Here is a 12,857-nt window from a genome sequence, read left to right as displayed (position 1 = left end):
TGGTGCTAATTGCAGACTTGATTTTTCTGATAAGCATATTCAAATTACAGAAGCTAAATCACAGTGAAGCTGTCCATATATTAGACCAGCAGCAAGACAACATTAAGACCATCAGGAACTGATACACGCATAGTGACATTTGCTTCAATACTACCTGCAAAAAAATTGAGAAGAAATGGGGGAGAAGGATAATTTACTGTGCTTCCCCTCAGTGTCCTAATATATTTCCGAAATGGCCTAACCAAAAGGCTACAATATGTCTATATTTGCATAAGTGGAAACATTTCTCTTCATTAAAAATTAAATATTTTTTCTTCTTGAGGTTTTGTGTGGTTTTTTTTTTTTTTTTGTTTCAGTTTGGGTTTTTTGTTTGTTTGGGGTTTTTTATTTTTAATGTTAAGCATTAAAATTATCATTCTCTATGAAGCAGTAATTTTCATTAAGGAATACAGGCATTTTATTAAAAACAAGAGAAAGTACAATATTTAGATTTTTTCAAAACTTTTTTTTCCCTAAGAAAATGCAACCAAATATGAATGTTTATCAGGTCACTCTGTATCTACCTTTTCTTCAGAAAGAAAAAAACATGTTTTAAGCAAATGACTTCTCTGCTTTGGCATTTCTGAGTCCAGATTTCAGAATCAATCTAAGCTCATCTATGTTGCTGTCCTCTGGAATGCAATTGCAAGAATTTTGGGATCCTGAGATTTGTGGAGCAGCACAGGGTTAGTGTCTTGGGGACTTGTGGTCAAGGAGCAGGGGCACCACCGGTTAGCAGGAATTTGTCTGGTCAGCCTGGTGTTTGTCTCTGACACTGGCTTGGAGAACGTCCCTGCATTGCCGCCTTCTTACAGCTCCCGAACTGCATTGGCAGAGCTACATCTTTTAGAAGGGGCCTGGGCACCTCAGTGCTCCTCATCCTGGTAAAATCATTCCTTATATTACAACGATGCATTGATATAGCACAACACACTTTGCATACTGCTCAGCAGATCCCAACTTGACCTATGTACTTGTTTTCTGATGCTCCACTTCCAGCGTAACACAGATGTGGTCCATCACAGATGAACTCTTACACTTCCCTAATACGTTAAGAAATTAGTTCCTTCTCCCATCTGAATTTGCAAAATCTGTTTCTCCTGCTCTCATAGGGCCAAAAATCTTTGCTGGTAGAATTTAATGGCATCCATTGGTATTCACTGATGCTGCCCCTGCATGTTCCTCTTACATTGACTCTATTTATTTATTGTATGTAGCAGGACTGTGTAACTAAGTCAGCAAAATACTTATTTTGGAACATGCACAGAGTACACCCAGGTTCTTCCACTGAAGAAGCATGAGCAATGTCTATAGTGAGCTGCCAGTGGGATAAAGAGAAATGACGTACACTAAGAGTCATTAAATCCGCTGTCTCTTTTCAAAGGGTGAAATACACACATGTTCATCCAAACACAACCTATAAGCTTCATTACAAACAGGGCTTATGCAGATTAAACTGTGCTTCTGCGCAGGACCAATTGCCCCTTCTGGGCCACACGCTCACTTCATGCAAGTTGGTATCTTCACGTTATCCTCACAAAACCCTGTTGAGCTACCTCCCCTGACCCCCAGTTAAAGATCTGGAACTTTCCATCCAGTGACAAAACTCCACATTTTTAATACTGCTTGGTTGCTCTCACCACCAAATAAGTCTGTTCATCACATGATCTGCCCTGTCATTTTGTCAAACCAGCAATACAGCAGCAACTCTCATTCCTCTCAAAGGTCCTGTGCATACAGATCTTGCTGCAAAGTATGGAACATACTTTGTCTGAACTTCATGGTTTTTATCACCTGACTATTAGTAATTTTCAATACGTTTCTGTTGCATTAATGGAAAAATATGGGAGCCCTCCGGTGGCAAAACTAATACCTTTAATTTTCCATAGATGATAACCAGAGATTGTAACCTAGTAGATAAAGTGCCTACTTCAGCTTTCAAAGGTGCAGCTGTAAGTTCAGAACTGTATTTTCAGTACCTTTTCTGTTCACTTTATTCCGCTCACACTGCTTTAACTTAATTAATACCCACTGATTTAGCAGGACCATAATAATAACAACAGCAACAACAGCTACCATCACTGATTAATCGAATTCAGAGAAGCAGCAAGATGTGTGAACACTGTAAAAGGAAGGGCACATGAAAGGATGAAAACTTAAGGCTTGTTTTAAAGAAGAAGAAAAAAAAAAAAACAACCATGGTGTAAATGCACTGATTTTCAACAGAGGTAAAGCATACCTGATTATATTCAGCCAAAACAAAGTCTCGGCTTCAAATAAAAACTTTATTCCTCATAGGTATGGTTTTCCAAGCTACAGATTCCAAACACTGAACTTCTGTTAGCTATGAGGACAGGAAGGTAAAGAAACACCTCATTAGATTCATTCAGATCTATTCCCTGATGCTACCTGTTGTCTCTGCCTGTAAGTTTCAGCTGTAAAACCACACACCTACCGAAAAACTAGTATGCTGGAAAAAGAAGAAAGAAGAATCAGTCTAAGTTTTGTCTTGAAAAAATGAAAAAATACAGTCTTTCAGAGCAACCAAAATGTACACTTTTACTCCAAGCTAGTCCTTGTAATTTGGTATTATATTTTCCTTAATTCTACAAAGTTGCACTTAAAGTAAAGCTCAAAATAACCAAAGTAACAGGAAAAATGAAAGCTTATTTTGCTTCTAAATTTTAGAAGAAAACATTTAAAGTTTTCCTGCATCACTATTTTGGGTCAAAACCATAGCTTTCAGCCAAAACACAATTCACCTGGAATGATGACAGTTACAGAGTCAGTGGTGAGAGGCAAAAGGCAGCATCATTCACAAGAGCTACAAAACCAGCAATTGGAATCACTCCTTTATTTTGCTACACATGTGAAACTGTGTGAAGCACTCACACAGATGTCTCAAAATCCTTCCTCTGGTGTTCACAATTGCAACTGAAACACAAGAGATCCATGTGATGTCAATGCATGCCATATCCTCATTTGGGAGACAAGCCAGCTGTCTTCTTTCATCAACCAAAACAAAGCATAGACAGGGACATCAATACTGGGGAATTCTCCAGAAGTGACCGACCCACTTTGCAAATAGCTGGAGTAAAGGGTGCTCCCCAAGAAGACATTCTATCACTTTGCCAGTAAGTAGAAGCTCATGGTGGTAGTTTGCCCTGGTCATATCACAGTCCCATGGACCGGCCCTGTGCTGGAGCAGAGGTTTTCCTGCTGGCTGCTCATACCTGGCAGATGTCAATCCATAACACCATGGATCATAGTGCATAACACAGCCTATGTCCAGGTAGCCATCCACCACATTTACAAGCCTCCTTATTTGCGATAACAAGGAACTCCTCGAGTCAGGGTCCAGCCTCACATTGTGCGGCAGACCTTCCTCACTGGTTTCGCTTTTAATTAGCTATAAGCTGCAGTTTTAACTACAAGACACAGGTGTAGCTCATAAGTCCTTTGGTGGTTTGTCTTGACCTCGTGCATTGCAGGGAAAGAAAAGGTAGTCTGGGTCAAAACCAAGAGTAAGAGATGCTCTGGAAAATTCAATATGCAAATCAGATTGGCAACAATAAGAGGTTCATCTAAAGAACACAAGGATTAAAATATTTCCCTACCCAGCATAGCAACTCACAGCTCAGTCCATGCTTCCCTCAGGCCTGCACGGAGTATGGCTCTGAGACCAACCTGCCCTCTCACACATGCAAGGACCTCTCATCACGAAAGCAGAAGGTAAGATCCATGGTGCAGATCTGAGAGCAGAAAACATCCGTGGGCATGTGCAGCATCTGTTCTTCCTGCTAGTAAATAGACTCAGCTCACCCTGACTATCTTCAGAGCCAGTTGCCTGATGCAAACACCGTAATGTTTTGCATCAAGGTCTTGCTTCTGTGCTGTTCACAGTGCTGGAAAAGGAGTTTCCCCCCAGTCTTTTCTATCTGTGCATTGAGCATGGAAGAAAGCAGAGTAGAAGTTGCTGAGAGAATTTAAGGATGCACATCCACTTTCTGAATTTTGTTTTAAATGCTTCCTTTGTTGAGTTTTTGCCCCCTTCTCACTGATGCTCTGGCATAGAGGAATGAGAGCTCATGCTGTCCCACAGACATCTTGTGTGGGGAGGTCAGAATTTCCACCAAAGCTCTGCCCAAACCTCACCCACTAGCTGTTGCAGATCAAAATTACCTTCTTTAGGCTTCAGAAATAATTTGTCTGATACGAGCACGGACAGCTCACAGCTACATTGTATCTTAGTAGTCTTCATCCTACTTTTATGCTGTTGTGGCTTTATAAGACTGGAAAAGGGTAATTCAACTATCAAGGGGGGGATGGATCTCCAAGTGCAGAAGACTTATATAAATGGCCTAGAGGTCATAGCCAACTTGACACCATCATCTTTCATAATCAAGAGTGTAGCCCAGTAAAAGGAATGGAGGTAAAGTGAAGAGGAAATTTGCCCTGCATACTGTTGCATTGTGGATAGTCTCATTTATGAGAAATGCTCCCAGAGCTAGACATGAGTTGGAAAACCACCTCCAGTTTTGGTTTGACTCCCCATGGACAGGACACAGCTCTGCAGTGTGGTATCTTGAGTCTTCAACCACACGCAAAAGGTTTCAGAAATAATCTGGGTTTCACTCTTTCAATCTCACAGCTGATTTTCTTCATAGCTGGCATCAGTGTTGACCAAAGGGGAGGAGGATAAAAGGCAAATATTTCTGGCTGAGAAAGCAATCTGCCAGATCTCTAGTTCACACAAAGAACTCCTGTGTTGACTTCATCTTCCTCAGATACAGCTCCGCATTTGGAAAGCCATTCTTAATAGTTCCACTTTTAAGCTGTTCAGATAAATGCTATGCATCCTGCTGCTGAAGAGCAGTCAAGCATAGCGTTAACTTCAGCACTTCGGAGCTTTGTGCTGCATCTACCCTGTGCCATCACATGCTAATACTGGATGAACACAGAATCGAATGTATTTGGACAGGGGAGACCCTTGACACTGATTGCACATGGACATGGATTCCCTCTGCTGCCACTCACAACGCTTGGGTAAGATATGATCAGCTATAACCACAATGCCAAGCATAAGTGGGACTTCTCTTGAGCAAAACGAGCTGTCTTCCCTTCAAAAGTTTAGGCCTCTCCAAACCCTTATTTAGTAGAATGAATGCAAGCAAGAAACTCAGAAGCAAGCAAGCATTTCTGAGCCACTTCTTGGCACTGCAGATGGGAAGACTAACTACACGGTTTTGTCTCCCCCATATTTCTTTCTTTGACTCTCAGGCTCAATGACCTGAGTTGATATAGAATCATAGAATAGGTTAGATTGGAAGGGACCTTAAAAAGTCATCTAATCTAACCCCCCTGCAATGAGCAGGCACATCTTTAACTAGGTCAAGTCACTCACAGCTCCGTCCGGCCTGGCTTTGAACATTTCCAGGACTGGGGCATCTACCACCTCTCTGGGAAACCTGTTTCAGTATTTTACCGCTCTCATTGTAAAAAATTTCTTATGTGCCTCTGCTTCTCTCATTCTACAACCATGTCTATCATTGGTCTCCTTTTCTTCCATTGCATCCACATGACGGTCTTTACCCATTTGGTAGATCTCCGTGGTCAGCTATGTAGATTGGAGAATATTTGCCAGTAATAGGAGTAATGCCCAGCTTTCAGTGCTTGTCCCAAACCTCAACTTTAAAGTCCCACAGGAATAGCAGGAGACCACCAGAAAGCAGCTGTTTCACAAAGACTGTGCTCTATTGTTTCCTAAAGTCTCAGAGCAAATGTACTTTTCTGGACCTCACAAACACCCTAGAAGATTATCATCCATGTTTGTAATGACCCAGTATTCCAGTTAGGGATTGATTTTGTTCTCCTATCTACCTTTTCAAAAAAAAAAAAAAAAAGAAAAAGAAAAAAAAGAAAAAGCATCACAGCATAGCAGCCACCACCACTGCAGCAGCTCCGTGCAAGTCACATCAATTCCATTCCCAGGGGTGCAAACCAATTTCTCTTGTTTTTCCGCCCGTCTCTCTGGCTGAACCTCCAGCAGCCTTCAATCCCATTAATCCAAGCACTGCTGGCGATGACGAAGACTGATTTCACCAGCAAACGATCAATTTGTATCTCCCCCCCTTTTTTCTTTTTTCCTTTTTTTTTTTTTTTTTTTTTGGTGCGATGTACAAAATATCATGAAAAAGGCGCTAGTGGTGATAGTTCCACAACAGTGAAATAATAGAGTAATAAGGCAATCCACTTTTGACCTTGCAGGACAGCTAATTCATCTACCCATCTATCTTAATTATTCCCTGGGTTACAAAAGAGAAACTGTACAATTCATTCATTCCACGGTGACAATTCCATTTTCCACCCCCAGTAAAGCACCATCTTTTCTCTGCAGTGATCCTGCCATAGACCACATCCCTTCTCAGCCTACTCATACCAGCCCACATGCAAGCAGTCATTAAAGGCCTGATCCAAAGCCTGCTGAAGTTGATCGAGCCAGGCTCTTGTTGGCCCCAACACACTCTAGTCTGTGCCCTTCCACACCTTCCCCTCACTTCTAAGCAAACAAGAAATCAGCCATCTTCATAAGCCATATCAAAAGCAGCAGTGGGATCTCTTGCAAAGTAGACAGGTGTTCAGACAGTCTCACTTTACCCCGGGAGACTGATCTGTTCAGATGTTCTCACATGTAGGTGGAAAGAAAGCATCTTACAGAACAGCATGTATGGTCTCAGAAAAAATACTGGATGAGAGCAAGATAAGATCTGTGAACTTGGAGACCACATTGTGATAAGGGTACAGAGAAGACATAGGCCAGACAGTCCAGAAGATTAAAACAGCAGCTTCTGATGGCACTGCTCTGAATTCTGCTATGTATCATTTGCTGAATATTAGTGTGGCCTGGAAGATAATATCTGAGTTTCAAATAAGACCTTACATCCATCCAATGTGATCTTCCTGCTGCTTCACCTTGGTGGTTGAATCCCACAGTCTACCCATTTTGAAGCATAGCATCTACAAGATGACTGCACGTGACTCTCCAAGCCTGCAGGGAGAGGCTGGTGTGAATAAATGCCTCCCACTGCTCTCTGAAAGAGCTAAGGTTAGTCTTTACCTCCAACAGGCAAAGAGGCCTGTTGACATTTACAATATCAAAATTTCCCAAGATGCCTTACAGCCTAACATCTGGTAGAAGAAAGTAGATAACTGGTCACAGGAGAAGGTAAGGAGGAAGGTGCTTCAAAGAGAGTAGTGGCAACTGAGACAAATTCCACTGACTCTTGGTTGTTCCTCCTGTCAGTTAAGGTGAAACAAAAGCAGTCAAAATCCCTTCATAAGGGACAGCTGCCTCTGGTCAGGTCATCTTCTACTTGGAAGAGTCTTGGCTGCTGATATATCCTTGAAGATTTGCACTTTCCTAGCTTCCCACTTCTCTGCAGATGTTTCTAAGGTCATCCTTGGGTTCCACAGGTCACTCAATTCCTCTATTCAGTGTTTCTAGATCTCTTTTGGCCTTCTGAGCAAACCCTCTGCACCTTCATCTGTCTCCCATCACTTTACTCATACTGCCCAAGTCTCTGTCTTTGTTTCTCTTTCCAAATTCCCCTTATGTAAAATATACATCCACCTCTTTCTTAAAGCCATTAAACCCAGTACTTCATTTCCTCTGTTTGAACAGGTCTTAGCTTGATTTCATTTCCTGCCCAGTTTCTCCACCTGTCACATGTCTCCAGTCTGTGCTGCCCTGCCATACCAAATCCAGTTCCATTTTCATTCCCACCATCCTCTCACCTCCTGGATTCCTCTACTTGTCTTGCAGAGTCCACACTTTTGTTTCACATTAGGAATGCAACTTAATCTTCCACCGACTTCACCCTGCTGATACATCCTCTGCTGACTTACCTCCTTCTCACTCTTAACTTCATTTGCCCCTTCTTACTGTTTTTCATACTTACCCTGCACTGTTATCTCACCAACCTGCTCTGCTTCCATCTCCCCATAATCCTTTACATGAGTAGACATCCTATTTCCCTCTTTATCTCATCTAATCTGAAACTAAAAATCTCTTAAGAGAAGTTTGTACAGTGCTTTCTCAATGTACAGGGCTTTGAATTATTATTAATACACTACTAACACAAAAACACCACTTTGGGTTCAGGTAATCCTGAGACACAGGCTGCTGCAAGCAGCTAAGTACATCAAGGAAGCGTAAGAGCTGCTTGCATCTCTCTTAGAGTTTACCCCTAAGTCTGCCCCAGCAGGAACAATATCATGGGCTAGAGTGCAAACAGAGAGGGAAGATGATACCCTACATCTCAGAGAGAAGAACTAGAGCCTGAAGTCAGGCACACACAGGAATGGCAGGAAATCCCACACCACTAACACTAAATACCAAGGACACTGCATAGGTGTCTTCAGACTCCTTAGCACAGACATGCCTATTGACATCAGCTCTTCTGAAGACCCACAGTCAGCTGACAGAAGTCTGGCATGGAAATACATGTGGAATACATGCCAGCTGAGTACAGCCCAGAATGCCAATGAGCAGGGAAAACAGCAAAGAGCCCAAGGAAGAGCCTGGACCGGTGATGCCGCTTCACTATATGTATGCCATTGCATGAGGTGCTTTCATGTGCCTTTCAACAGAGCCTGCATGGTGTGTCCAGGCTTTTGGAAAGCAGCAAGTGGACACAAACACGAGATCTACAATAAATAATATTTATAGCAGAACACAGAGATCACATGTGACTGGAAGCATCAGGAGCAAAGCAGGGCAAGCTGATGCACAGGCATAGCTAACACAGGTTGCTGCAAGCTGTTACACTGGAAACAAAAGAGCTGTCCCAGCCCATACCGTAACTACCCCAAGTCCCAGCAGAGAAGTTGTACAGTGACACAGTGTGGAGTGATACATAACTGATTTTCCAGCTAAGATATTGACTACCAGCTGAGGAAGATGCTTTTCAGTCCCCGACAGACACATGTTCCCTGATTGACATTGGTCAATTCATACGACACACTTTGGAGTACATCTTCACACAAAGGAGGACCATAATCTTTCATCTGCTTCTTAGTATTGGCTAGACAGGATGAAAAATGTCCTTTGTGGCATGTCCAGTCTCCAGCAAGCAGATAAGGTTCACGTTCTTCTTCCCCAAGACGGTTTCTTCGGTTTCATTAACTTTTACACGGTGTCTCCCTGAATCCAAGACCTTGGAGTTTTCCCTAAGGTACAACCTGAGTTTCGCTGTTTCCCAGGAAATCCTCTTTTTCCCAGTTCCCTATTTTTGCAATATTTTCAGTAAGCATCTTCCTTCTCCTGCTCCTCAGAAACTGATTACCATTCAACCAAACCCCTGAGAGTCCAATCCTCCTCTTGCCTTCAGCTGTCTTTAAATACTATGGCTGTGAACTGTAAGGCACTCATAGGTGGCTAACTGCTCTCTGTTAGCATGGTTACGGGATGACAAAGGGGCTGGCCCATAAGTCCTGGCATTATGTGATTTTTTTTTTTCAACAACTCAGAATTCACACTGGTAAAGATTCATTCTCCCCTCAAGAACTAACCTTTCTGCACCTCCTGCTGTGCTGGTGCTCATGGTATGCAGGAACCTTATTTCCCACCTCAGGCATACTTACTAGTCTCTTTCCTGGCACTGGATATGGAATATAGATAGACAGTTGAATGCTTTGATCTTCTTGATGGCTGGTGTATGTACAAAGTTTTTGGAGTTGTGTACTTCCTTGTTCCCCAGGAGAGCAAAGTTTCTTGCTCAGCTGAAAATTAACTTCTGGGATTGCAGTTACTCACTTCCTCTAAAAGGCCTGCAAAGCAGCTCTGAAAGCAAAGTGCTACACTCCAGGGATCCCATGACCAACCTTTTCCAGGCACTCCTCAAGACAACAGAAGGGGACGAAAGCAAGGTGAAGGGAAGGATAAGGAGAATGGTCGTCCTGGCCAAAGAAGTTGTTTCAGATGAGAAAAAGAAAGAGGGAATGAGAAGGGAGTGAAGGAGAAAAAAAGGAATGGAAGTAGAGAGCAAGCAGCAATAATAAGGTCATTTGTTACAGGAGCTACTCCTAGTCTGTGTGTATGTAACACAATTTGAGCTAATTGTATTGCCCTCACTTTGGGGACACTGCTGTCTGTCTCTGAAGCTTTTTCTAATTTCCCCCCTTAATGTACGATTTCAGAATCTTTCATTCTAATGATTTTAATGCAATCAGCAAAACTATGCATGTAATTGTCTTTGGCACGGCACTCGCTGGAGTGGCACTCAGGGACAGCTCCCTGAACCCAGGACTCCGGCAGGAGAATGCAAAACAGGCCTGTTTTCAATCACCGCGGCAGAAGGCAGCCGGCAACGTCTGCGAAAGGCTGCCGAAAAAAAACATTTGTCGGAAGACAATGACAAAAAAGGGGGTCTCAGCTCGGTGCTATTCAGAGACAATTTGTAAGCACGGCTGTTGAAGTCGATCCAAAGGCTCCGGAACAGCTGGAGCTTTGCAGTGATTGATAAGTGCGCCCAGGAGAACTTCATTTCTGCCTGAATGAAGACAAAAGCCCCGCGATGCTGGGCGGATGGGTAATGTCACTATCATTAAGTAGTGAGAGTGGATATGCCAGACCTTCAGATGGGGACACAGTCAGGGCTATAAGGAGAGGTCAGGGCACCCTCCCTTCCTTCCCATCACCGCCAGCTCTCTCCCCTCACTGACTCCCCCCCTCCCCGCACACACACTTTCAGCACAAACACCTCCTTTGCTAACTGTAGTGCCCATGTAATAAAAGTTCCCCTTGCTTCTAAGTACCACACCATAGGTCTCTCCCTCTCGTCTTCATGACTGCTATGTACAAGCTCCCTCCAGACCTACTAGGATAGTTCTGCCAGTGGATGCTCCAGGCCATCCAGACACACCCTGTCCACTGACAATGTCACTGTTGCACATGATCCCACAGAAGACACCACTCTGGAGAGCCACCTTCAGTACCTGCACTTGGGTGACTCCCACCAAAGGCTGCTCATCTCCTTCCTCCCTGTATTGTTCATTAATACCTTCTGAAACCCAAAGCCTGCATTTCTAAAGGCAAGTCCAGTTGAAATTTTTGGGCAACCCCATGAAAACAGAGCATCATCACAGGAGAAGAGAGAGTATACGGGGATGAGATAAGAGAAACCATGACAAAAGCACATGAAATACAAAGCAAATCACAATGGAACTGAACTGGTGTCTCTGTGCATTGCACAGAATCTCAACTGTCTTAAGGCTTGTCCAGTTTGGGACGTTTGCTGACACAGTCTCTTCTTCCCCTGCAGAGTTACCAGATTTCACATACAACAGTCAGTGTGAGGAGTATTGGGGACGAGTGAGTAGATGATGATCTCAGCTTTAGCTTTCTGCTTTTCTCATGGTGAAGAAAAAGTTGGAAAATACAACCCAAGTTGTTTTGAAACAAGCAGCAAAACTAAAGGTCCCTTTACTCATTGAGTTACCCTTGCTGCTGCCCACAACTAGTCAAATTCAAGAGCCGTCTACTCAGTTTCTACATGTTCAGGAGTAAGGACGTCAGTCATCTCCAGAATCCTGCAACAAAGTTGGGAATCAGCAGTGCACCACAGACACTATCAGGAAACAGTCCACAGCAAGGGTGATACCCACGCAGGAAGGTAAACAAACTGCCTGAAATTGCTCTAAGACTGTGTCACAAATCCTCAGGGAATTTTACAACCCACCTCAAACACTTACTCCTTCCACTGCAAGTAGTGAACCCACCTCTTTTCTCCTACTGTCAATGGTCAGCCCAGGCAATGCCAGACACAAGACAAAGACCTCTTCCTAAAACCTTGCAGAATCTTTCCTTTAGAGAAAGATTCTGTCACCTTCTGGGGTACTTTAAGGAATGTGAAGGCAAAAGAAACAAGACTGGAGGAAAAAAGGGTTCTTACTGGCAGACAGCCCATCACTATTTTGCTTCCAGCTGACATTTTAGGACATTCCCCTCACACATACTGCAGTTAACGTCTGTAAGAGCACAGAGCTGCAGTTCGCCAGTGGGCATCTTGGTCCAGGATACTCTCACCCAGACACAGCTGAGTGACTGATCACCAAGGAAGATGAACCTGAAGAAAGATGAGAAATTTCAGAGTCAGGAGGCCTGGGTCTGTTTCCAAACTCTGTTGCTGACCTCGATCAAATCACACCCATTCTGCTGTATCTCTTTTTTCCCTACTTTTCTGCCTGAGAGTTCTACAGTGCAGGAACCCGGCTGCTGTTCAGTCGTACAGCACCTACAGCAACAAAACCCCACCCTGAGCTGGGACTATAACCTGCCCTGGCAATAATATTTCTTAGAGTCCCTGCCTGCCAGTGCTCAGCCTATTCCTGCCACGTTGCCATCACGTCAGAAGCCATAAAGCAGAGTCACTCTGGAAAAGCAGAAACTCCAGCTATCAAATTATCACTCTTCCCCTCTGTGATGCAGATCAGATCCATCTGAACCTTTTAGGAGCTCCACCACTCCCTTGATTCTCATATCTTTCACAGATAAGCTGCCCTGAGGGAGGGAGCCGAGATTCTAGAGATGTCCTTCTTTGCAGAAGGTGATCTCTAGTTGTTCAGCTCTAGCGATTAATTATTTAGAGCCCAAGAGGCATAAACTCACATTTTTCCTACTTCTTTGATAAAACCTGTGTCAGCGACCCTGTCCCACCTTAGACTCATAGTTCTTTGGGTAATGGAAAGCTTTGTGTCTTGTGTTTGTACAAAACCTACCACATGCCCAGGCCTCTCAACCACCACAAGAAGCAGCAGCA

At 43.5% G+C, this 12,857-nt stretch overlaps 1 protein-coding gene across 1 annotated transcript in view; it reads right to left on the bottom strand.

Annotated features, from left to right (window-relative positions):
- SEC31B (SEC31 homolog B, COPII coat complex component) overlaps positions 1–12,222 on the bottom strand; it is a 255,192-nt gene extending 242,970 nt beyond the window's left edge. The window contains exon 1 of the mRNA XM_071811912.1: positions 12,218–12,222. The gene's annotated coding sequence lies outside the window, so the exon portion shown is untranslated. The remainder of the gene's footprint in view (positions 1–12,217) is intronic.
- Between the last annotated feature and the right edge of the window lie 635 nt (positions 12,223–12,857).

This window comes from Patagioenas fasciata, chromosome 8 (genome assembly GCF_037038585.1).
Source record: "Patagioenas fasciata isolate bPatFas1 chromosome 8, bPatFas1.hap1, whole genome shotgun sequence".
Taxonomy (NCBI): domain Eukaryota; kingdom Metazoa; phylum Chordata; class Aves; order Columbiformes; family Columbidae; genus Patagioenas; species Patagioenas fasciata.
The sequence above is the reverse complement of the archived record's forward strand: the minus strand, read 5'-3'. Positions and strand labels throughout refer to the sequence as shown.